Raw genomic sequence first — 9,997 nt, 5'->3', positions numbered from 1 at the left:
GGATTTTCACACTAAAAGAGGATTAGCGTTGCAAGCATAGACCAAACCCAACAATCAGCCACCGATCAAAATTAGAATTTCACAAGACATGACACAACTCAAAACCAATTTAAAACCAAGAGTAATTGACTCCCGGGTCGTCTCCTAAGGAATCACTTAAGGGCAATGGGTGTGCAAATTCCAGTTGTAGTGATCAAGGGGTTGTGAATGAAGAAATAAACATATAAAGCAATAAAAGAACATGCAAAATTATAATGATTAAATTAATAAAGAAATTAAAGAACCGACTATGTAATATGAACAAGTAAAGTATAAAAGAGATTAACATAGCAATGTATAAAAGATTGAAAGCATAGAAAGGGGTCTTGGCTTGGAATGAGCTAAGGGTCCTTTCCTTGTTGGAATCACAACTATGACAATTATGTTGGATTAGTCTCACTTGATCAACCCTCACATCGGAAGGTAAGTTAAATGAGCATAAGTGTTCTTAACCCACAAATCCTAAGTTGCTTGCTAATTGCCTTAGCAACAACTTAGCGTTAGTGGGAACAAGAACAATTAACAATAAAAGAATTGACACTAAATGTTGGACATTCCAACTCTTGGAACCCAATTGCTCATTTTACCCAAGCCAAGAGACAAAAATTTAGCCTAAAACCATGTTTGACATTTTGTCAAACACTTGGTGGGCAAAAAGCTTAAACATGAGAAAAATAAGAAAAAGCTTGAAACTAAAAGCAACACTTGATCTCAATCAACAAGAATGACAATAGAAAGCATAGAACAACCATCAAACATCAAATTCATCAACAAGAAATTGAAATTGCAAAAGAGAAGTAAAATTGAACTATAACTTGAAATAGAAGAAAGAGTAATGACAATGTAACTATAAAGAGTAATAACAAGAGAATACATACAATGAGATTAGTAAAATCCAAGATCCAAAATGGAAATGGCACTTTGAAAGCAAAATCCTAAGATAAACCCTAATAGAGAAGATGAAAAACTTAGAGAAAACTAAAACTAAAAACCTCTACTCTACTTCTAAAAACTACACTAATGATATCTTCCTCTATGTCATTCATTTTCCCTCCAATATGAGCTAAGAGACATCAGAAATGGGCCTTCAAAGCCTTCAAATCGCGAGTCACGTGCTTCTTTAATGAAGTCATGCGCAGACACCTATGCGGAAGCACAGGCGTGTGCGTCCGCACACTCTTCGAAAATTTCCTTCTATGCGTACGCACAAGACACTGTGCACATGCACACTAGGTGATGCTTGGCTAGACGTGCGAGGCGCTCGAAATGATCCACGCGCTCTGCTTGGGCTTCTGTGTGGATGCACAGGAGGCTGTGCGCACGCACACGTCTCTGAACTCATCTCCTTTGATTCTTCATGTTTCCTCCACTTTGCATGCTCTTCTTCCATTCTCTCCACTTCATTCCTACCTTATACACCTGGAATCACTCACAAACACATCAAGGCATCGAATGAAAGGTAAATGAAATAAAATGGATCAAATTGAGCACAAAAGAACATGTTTTCATAACCAAGCACAATTTGGGAGGAAAGTTCAAAAGCATGCTATTTAAGGGAATAAGTGCAAGTTTATGTGATGGAATCCATTAAATTCTAACAAAAAATCATCATCAAATATGGATTCATTAGGTATCATCTATGGGAGCTTGGGGTGGATAGGAGGGTTCATTGGTTGGGAGAAAGGGCTAATAATAAGAAGGTGTTTCATCTTAATAAGGATATGGAGGTGGTGGTTCTTGGGAGTAATTAGGTTGGAATTGGGGTGGTTCTATGTATGGTTCATATGGTTCATATGGTGGTTGGTATGGTGGATAAAGATTAAGGTCATATGAAGGTGTTTGGTGGTATGAGGTTTGTGAGTATGGTTGAGGGCTATATTATGGAGGGCGTTCAGAGGCATATGGTGGCGGTTGTTGATAGTCACAAGGAGGCTCACCATAGGCATTGGGTTGGTATGCATCATGGAGTGGCTCTTGCTCATAGTGGCATAGTGCATTGAAGGAGGTTGTTACCAAGAAGGTTGATCATAAGCATGTGGCTCCTCCCATCTTTGATTGTCCCATCCTTGATGCAAGCCTTCATTGTAGTTCTTATTTCCTGCAACAACGTTGTAACCAAACTCATAGCTAAGGTGATGAGAATTCATAGTGAAAAGACAAAATAAAATCAAAAGCTAATAAGAAATAAGGAAAACAAACTCCTAAAACTAGCAAAAACTAACAGATAAGCAAAGGGCAAACATATTCACAATATATACAATAACCAATAATAAGGCACACATTTGCAATTCCCTGGCAATGGTGCCAAAACTTGACGGAGAAAAATTGTCAGTAAAGAATTTCTCAATAAAATCGCGTTGCAAGTATAGTTCTAAATCGACCACAATCTTCGGTCAATATTTAAATTATTTGTCACAAGTACAAAACCAAATAAAAATAAACCGAAGTATTCAAACCTCAGGTCATCTCTCAAGGAATTGCAGGGAAGTGTGCAATTATTGGCCATGAAAATGTATCTTTTGGGGATTTTGTAATAAGAGACAAGAAATGTAAATAACAAAGAAATAAACTAACGACTAAGAAAAGCCTAGCAAGGGTTGAGAATTGGAATTTATATCCTCATTATCATGGTCAATTGTGATGGTAATTGCTTTTTGCTTTCACTTAGTTAACCTCTAACAAATGAAGGAAAGTCAAGTGAGCAAAATCAGCTTATGTTCACAAGTCCTAATCAAAGACTAGATTTAGTGAACCTCAAGCCAACTAGCAATTTTCAATCACCAATCAACAAGAGACTTTGATAATTCAAGAGTCGTCGGATTACTCAATCCAAGCCAAGTACATAAAAATATAATTTAAGATCCAACCAAGCATTTTATCGAACACTTAGAAGGCATAAAATAAAAGTATAGAAAATTAATAAGAAATAGTAAAATCTAAGACTAACAATTGCAAGGAATCAATAACCACAATTAAAGAAAGAAGCCATAAACATGAAATACTTCAAATTGCATTAAAAGGGAATTAAATCTAACAAGAAGAGTTCATAAACTAAATTGGGAAAATAAAGAAATCAACAAGAGAAGATAAACTAAGATACAAGAACAATAAAAGCTAGAAAAAAAACTAAACTAAAGCAAGATGAAAATCTAAATTTGAGAAGAAATAAGACTAAAAGAAACCCTAAAACCCAGAGAGAGAAGAGAGCCTCTCTCTAGAAACCTACATCTAAACCTAAAATGTGCGAATGAATGATTGATTGAAAATTGAGTGTCCAACTTCATCCACAGCCTCTTGTATTTATTTTCAGGCTTGAAATTGGGCCAACAGCAGCCCAGAAATCGCCCCTAGCGTATTATGTTTAGCGCAGGACGTGATGCTTGTCACGCGTACGCGTCAGCCACACGTACGCATCATTTAAACTCTGCAAGGTCCACGTGTGTGCATCATCCATGCCTACGCGTCGTTTGTCTTCTACACCGGTCACGCGTACGCTTAAGCCACGCGTACACGTCGCCAACAGCTTCTCAAATCTTCAATTCTTTGTGTTCCTTCCACTTTTGCATGCTTCCTTTATATCCTCTAAGTCATTCCTGCCCTATAAACCCTGGAATTACTTAACACACACATCACGGCATATAATGGTAATAAGCGAGGATTAAAAATGAGCAATTTTAAGGCCTAGGAAGCATGTTTTCAATCATAGCACAAAATTAGGAAGGAATCTTAAAAAATGCAATTTATATGTATAAGTATGAGAATAGTATGAGAATAGTTGAACCCCCCCTTCACGTTGTCGCACGCTTGACGGTAGTCCCCTGTGCCCAGTTGCCTTGTCCTGCGCCCGACAGCCTCCAAACACGCCCGACGGCCTCCAAACACGCCCGGCAGACCCGTTTTGCTCCATTTCTCCACCGGGAGTCCTCCACCACTCCAAGACTCATGCCTGATGTATTTGCATCTCTGGAGATAGATTTTGGGCCTTTTGTCTAAATTTTTCATAATCCATTCCAGCTTAGAAGCAATTACAATTCTCAGATTCAATAATTAATGCCGAAGCCTAACTATCAACATCATGAAAAGCCTTAATTACATCTAAATCATTGAAGACTCTAGAAGATTAGCTATTTGGTCGTTTAGATTTTGATTTGAATTATTATTTTAAATTTGAAATTAAAGTCAACAAGCAGTTATCTTGTTTTCCTCTCCGGAAGATAAATGATTATCTTATCTTTCTGTTCGAGAGATAAGATTAGGATAGTTTGAATTTGAATTCTAGAATTAGGATATAAATAAGTGAACCTTGTTCACAGAAAGGGGCATCAAGTACTCGGACTACTTCTTTTCTTCTTGTTTTTCTTTCACTTTTTCATGGGTAACTAATCCTTTGTCAAAGGGTTAGGAGCTCTGTTTATATTTTCTATGGATTATTAATCTACGTTTATTTTATTTTGAAGTTTTGCATTGATCTATTTCATGATTGAGTTATTCGCTCTTCATTCGAATTAGTAGTATCGAAGGGTATGCTAATCTCTTTTGAATTCTTTTATTATAATTGAAAATTTTGATATTTGAATTAAAGTTTGAAAACTTTTTCACATGACTCTTTGAAAACCCTAATATTTAACTAGACAGGTGGTGTACAAAATTGACTCCGCACGTTTTGCACAGATAGACCGGCAAGTATACTGGGTCGTCCAAGTAATACCTCAGGTGAGTGAGGGTCGATTCCACAGAGATTGTTGGTTTGAGCAAGCAGTGATTATCTTACAGATCTTAGTTAGGCGGATAGAAAATATAGGTTGTCACAGAAAACACATAAAACAAATAAACGAATAGACATACCAAATTGATTGTGAAAATAGTAGTAGATAATTAGTTAAGGCTTCAGAGATGCTTTGTCTTTCTGGATTAACTTTTCTCACCGTCTACTTCAATAGCTTTCTGATTCCTTCAATGACAGCCATAAATGATTAACTCATGCCCTCTCATCAAGACACCTCTAGGTTTCTCACTGTAGCAGAAGATGAAGCTCTAAGCAATCTACTTCCTTTCACGATCCTACTCAAGGTGCCACAGACAAAGCAGATCTTCCGGATCAGAAAGTGCTACTTCTCTGACTCTAGCCTTAACGCCACAGAGACCTCAAGCACCCAAAGTCAACGGGATTTCATGTCACGTTATCCAAAGTTGCTCAGATGCTCTATTGGAATCAGCAATGCTCTATTTTGACGTTAGAATTTTTGCTAGTAAAGAATTTTATAAAAAATATAGTAGCGTTGTAAGCATATATCCTAAACCAACAGAAAATCCCTTCGTACAAACAATTGGTTGTCACAAGTAACAAACCCCTTTTAAATTGATAACCGAGTATTTAAACCTCGGGTTGTCTTCTCAAGGAATTGCAGGGAAGTATGATTTATTATTGGTTATGGAAAAACAGTGTTTGGGTTTGAAAAAGGTTTTAAGCAAGAGAAATAGATTGCAAGAATTAACAAATTAATAACTAATAAAACTCTTGGCAATGTATAAAAATTGGAAGTCCTATCCCGGTTATCCTTATCAATTGTGATGAGAATTGGATTTTCTCCCACTAAGTTAACCTCTAACTATGAAGGTAAGTCAAGTGGATGGAATAAGTTTGGTTCCTAAGGTCCTAGTCTTTCCTTGGAAAAGGCTAGAGTTATTGGAACTCGAGTTAATTCTTGAAGAATTCCAATTTTCAGTCAACAATGAGTTTGACAACTCAAGAGTTACCAATTAATCAATTAAATCCAAGAATATAAAAAGCTAGATAAAAATCATAAATAACTGGAATACCTCAAATTAAACTGAATGGAGATGTCAATTCTAACATGAAAAATATTCATAAGCCAATTGGGCAACATAAATCAAACACAAATAAAAGCTTCAGAGTAAACAAAAATAGAAGAGAAACATAAATTATTGAACCTGGTATGAAGAAACAATCCTAATCCTAATAGAAATCCTAATCCTAAATCCTAAGAGAGAGGAGAGAACCTCTCTCTCTAAAAACTACATCTAAAACCTAAAATTGTGAGTAATGATTCAATGATTCCTTCTGCTCCACTCCCAGCCTCTAATATGTATTTTCTGGGCCAAGAACTGGGTCAAAAACAGCTCAAAAATCACTCCCAGCGCTTTCTGGTCCGTACAAGTCGCGGCAAAGTGACGCGGAGGCGACATCCACGCGTTTGCGTGGAATAAGATTCGCAGATGCGATGCATCCGCGTAGAGTGCGCGTTTGCGTCACCTATCTGTATGGCCACTATGGCAAATTATATATCAAATCGAAGCCCCGGACGTTAGCTTTCCAACGCAACTAGAAACATCGCATTTGGATCTCTGTAGCTCAAGTTATGATCATTTGAGTGCGAAGAGGTCAGGCTGGACAGCTTAGCAATTTCTTCAACTTCTTGTATTCCTTCCACTTTTGCATGCTTCCTTTCCATCCTCTAAGCCATTCTTGCCCTGAAATCACTTAACACACATATCAAGGCATCAAATTATAATAAGAGAGGATTTAAATAAAAGAAAATAAAAGCCAAAGAAGCATGTTTTCAGTCATAGCACAAAATCAGGAAGGAAAATGTAAAACCATGCAAATCATATGAATAAGTGGGTAAAGAGTTGATAAAAACCACTCAATTGAGCACAAGATAAACCATAAAATAGTGGTTTATCACTCTCCTAGTTTAGTTGTTTTTAATTCTTGAACTCAGCTTCTTTTGAATCTTGGCCGTGACTCTAAGCGCTTTGTTTTCCCGTATTACCACCGGATACATAAACGCCATAGACACTTAGCTGGGTGAACCCTTTCGGATTGTGATTCAGCTTTGCTAGAATTCCCAACCAGTGATGTCCAGAGTTCTTAAGCAAACATTTTTGCTTTGAATCATGACTTTAACTGCTCAGTCTCAAGCTTTTCATTTGATACCTTCACACCACAAGCATATACTTAGGGGAGGAGTCATTTTGAACTGTTAGGCCAAGATTTTGTTTCTTTTAGGCCCTCCTAACCATTGATGCTCAAAGCCTTGGACCCTTTCTCTTGCCTTTTGGTTTAAAGAGCTACTAGCTTTCTCTTTTTCTTTTTTTTTTTCTGCTTGCTTTCTTTTTTGCTTATTTTTTTTTCTTTTTGCATTTCGCTGCTTTTTCTTGGTTCAAAAATCAATTTTTGGATATTTCAGGTTACCAATAATACTTCTCTTTTTTCATCATTCTTTCAAGAGTCAACATTTTTAACTCTAATATCAAATATGAACTGTTCATTCATGCATTCAGAAAATAAAAGCAATGCCATCACATCAAATAATTGAACTATTCTTAATATATAACTCGAGTTTCATGCATCTTACTTTTCTTTTTCAATTAAAATTTTCTTTTAACCAAGGTGAGAGATGCATGAAATATTTCATAGATCTAAGACATAAATAAAGATGATCATGTACTAAAAACAGAAAATAAGACAAACACATGGAAAACAAAAAAATAATATAAGCAAGGTGATTTAAGGAAACGGTACCACCTTAGTGACAACGGCTGCTACTCCCTCTAGTGAATCCAAGGGAGTGTTTAAGCTCTTTTATGTCACGCCCCCTGTCTCTGTTGTTCTTCCCTCATAACTCTTTGTTCTTTCCTCATGGCCCTTTGATCTTCTCTTATGTCATGGAGGATGGTGGAATGTTCTTGATGTCCCATCCTTAGTTTATCCATGCTGGAGCTTAATTCTGCTAGAGAAGTATAAAATTGGTCCCAATAGCCTTGGGGAAGAAAATGCATCCCTTAAGGCATTAGGCATTTCAGGGATGTCTTGTTGAGGCAGCTCCACATGATTTTGTTGTGGTCCATGTGCTGGCTCTCTAGTTTGTTCCATCCTTCTTTTAGTGATGGGCTTAGCCTCCTCCATGGGGATGTCTCCTTCTATGACAATTCCAGCTGAATTGCATAGATGACAGATAAGGTGGGGAAATGCCAACCTTGCTAAGGTGGAATACTTTTCAGCTACCTTATACAGTTCTTGAGATATTACCTCATGTACCTCCACCTCACTTCCAACCATGATACAATGAATCATGATGGCTTGGTTAATGGTCACTTCTGACGGATTGCTAGTAGGGATGATAGAACGTTAGATAAATTCCAACCATCCTCTAGCTATAGGCTTGAGGTCAAGCCTTCTTAGTTGGGCAGGCTTGCCTTGAGCATCCCTCTTCCACTGAGCTCCTTCCACACAAATGTCTGAAAAGACTTGGTCCAACCTTTGATCAAAATTGACTCTCATAGTGTAAGGATGTGGGTCTCCTTGCATCACTGGCAACTGGAGTGCTAACCTTACACTTTCTGGGCTGAAATCCAAGAGTCACCCTCGGACCATGGTATGCCCATTTTTGGGACTTGGGTTCACGCTTGTATCATGGTTCTTCGTGACCCATGCATTGGCATAGAACTCTTGTACCATCAATATTCTGACTTCCTGAATAGAATTGGTTAGGACTTACCAATCTCTCCTCCGGATTTCTCTTTGGATCTTTGGGTACTCATTCTTTTTTAGTTTAAATGGGACTTCAAGAATCAACCTCTTCTTTGCCACTACTTCATAGAAGTGGTCTTGATGAGCTTCGATGATGAATATTTCCATCTCCAGAGATTCGGAGGTGGAAGCTATAGCTTTTCCTTTCCTCTTTCTAGAGGGTTCTCCAACTTTGGGTGCCATAAGTGTGAATGGAAAGAAAAAAGCAACACTTTTCCAATACTAAATTTAAAAGCTTTGCTCGTCCTCCAGCAAAATAAGAAGGAAAGAGTAGAAGAAGAAGAGGAGAGAATGGAGAAAGAGGGAAAGATGGTTCGGCCAAGGGGGCTTTAGTGTATGAATGATGTGTGTATGACGGGTAGGAAGAAGGGGATTTATAGGGATGGGATAGGGTAGAGTTTGAATGAATGGGAGGGAATTGGGTGGTAAATTTTGACTTTGAAGTGGGTAGGGGTTGGTGGGAGTTATGATGATTTTAGGAAGAGATATGGGTGTGATTGGTTGAAGGTTTATGGGGAAGAGTGGAAGTAAGAGAGCAAAGAAGGTGGGGTAGGTGGAAATTTTGTGGGACCCACTGATCCTGAGGGGCTACGGAATTCGAGTTCTCTGCCCCCTTGTGGGCGTTGAATGCCCATCTCCTGATCTTGGCTGGTGTTCAACGCCAGCAACGTGCCTCTCATGGGTGTTGAACGCCCATTGGGGTGTTCCTACCTAGCGTTCAATGCCAGGTCTCTGCCACCTGGCTGGCGTTCAACGCTAGCTCTGTGCTCCCTGGCTGGCGTTCAATGCCAGCACCGTTACTTCTTTTGGGCATTGAATGCCCACTCTGGCCTCTCTAGTTGGCGTTCAACGCTAGTAAGGTTCCTGCTCCAGGGTGTTTTGTTTCCAACTCTGACCATTTCTGTTTCTATTCTAACTACTTGATGAGCGGATAATTTGTACGCTTTTTGGCATTGTTTTTAGTATGTTTTTAGTATGATCTAGTTGGTTTTTAGTATATTTTTATTAGTTTTTAGTTAAAATTCACTTTTCTGGACTTTACTATGAGTTTGTGTGTTTTTCTGTGATTTCAGGTATTTTCTGGCTGAAATTGAGGGACCTGAGCAAAAATCTGATTCAGAGACCAAAAAGGACTGCAGATGCTGTTGGATTCTGACCTCCCTGCACTCGAAGCAAATTTTCTGGAGCTACAGAAGCCCAATTGGCGCGATTTCAATGGCGTTGGAAAGTAGACATCCTGGGCTTTCCAGCAATATATGATAGTCCATACTTTTCCCAAGATTTGATGGCCCAAACCGGCGTTCAAAGTCACCCTCAGGAATTCCAGCGTTAAACGCCGGAACTAGCACTAAAATGGGAGTTAAACGCCCAAACTGGCAAAAAAGCTGGCGTTTAACTCCAAGA

Source organism: Arachis duranensis, chromosome 3 (assembly GCF_000817695.3).
Source record: "Arachis duranensis cultivar V14167 chromosome 3, aradu.V14167.gnm2.J7QH, whole genome shotgun sequence".
Taxonomy (NCBI): Eukaryota; Viridiplantae; Streptophyta; class Magnoliopsida; order Fabales; family Fabaceae; genus Arachis; species Arachis duranensis.
Note: the sequence above shows the minus strand (reverse complement) of the source record.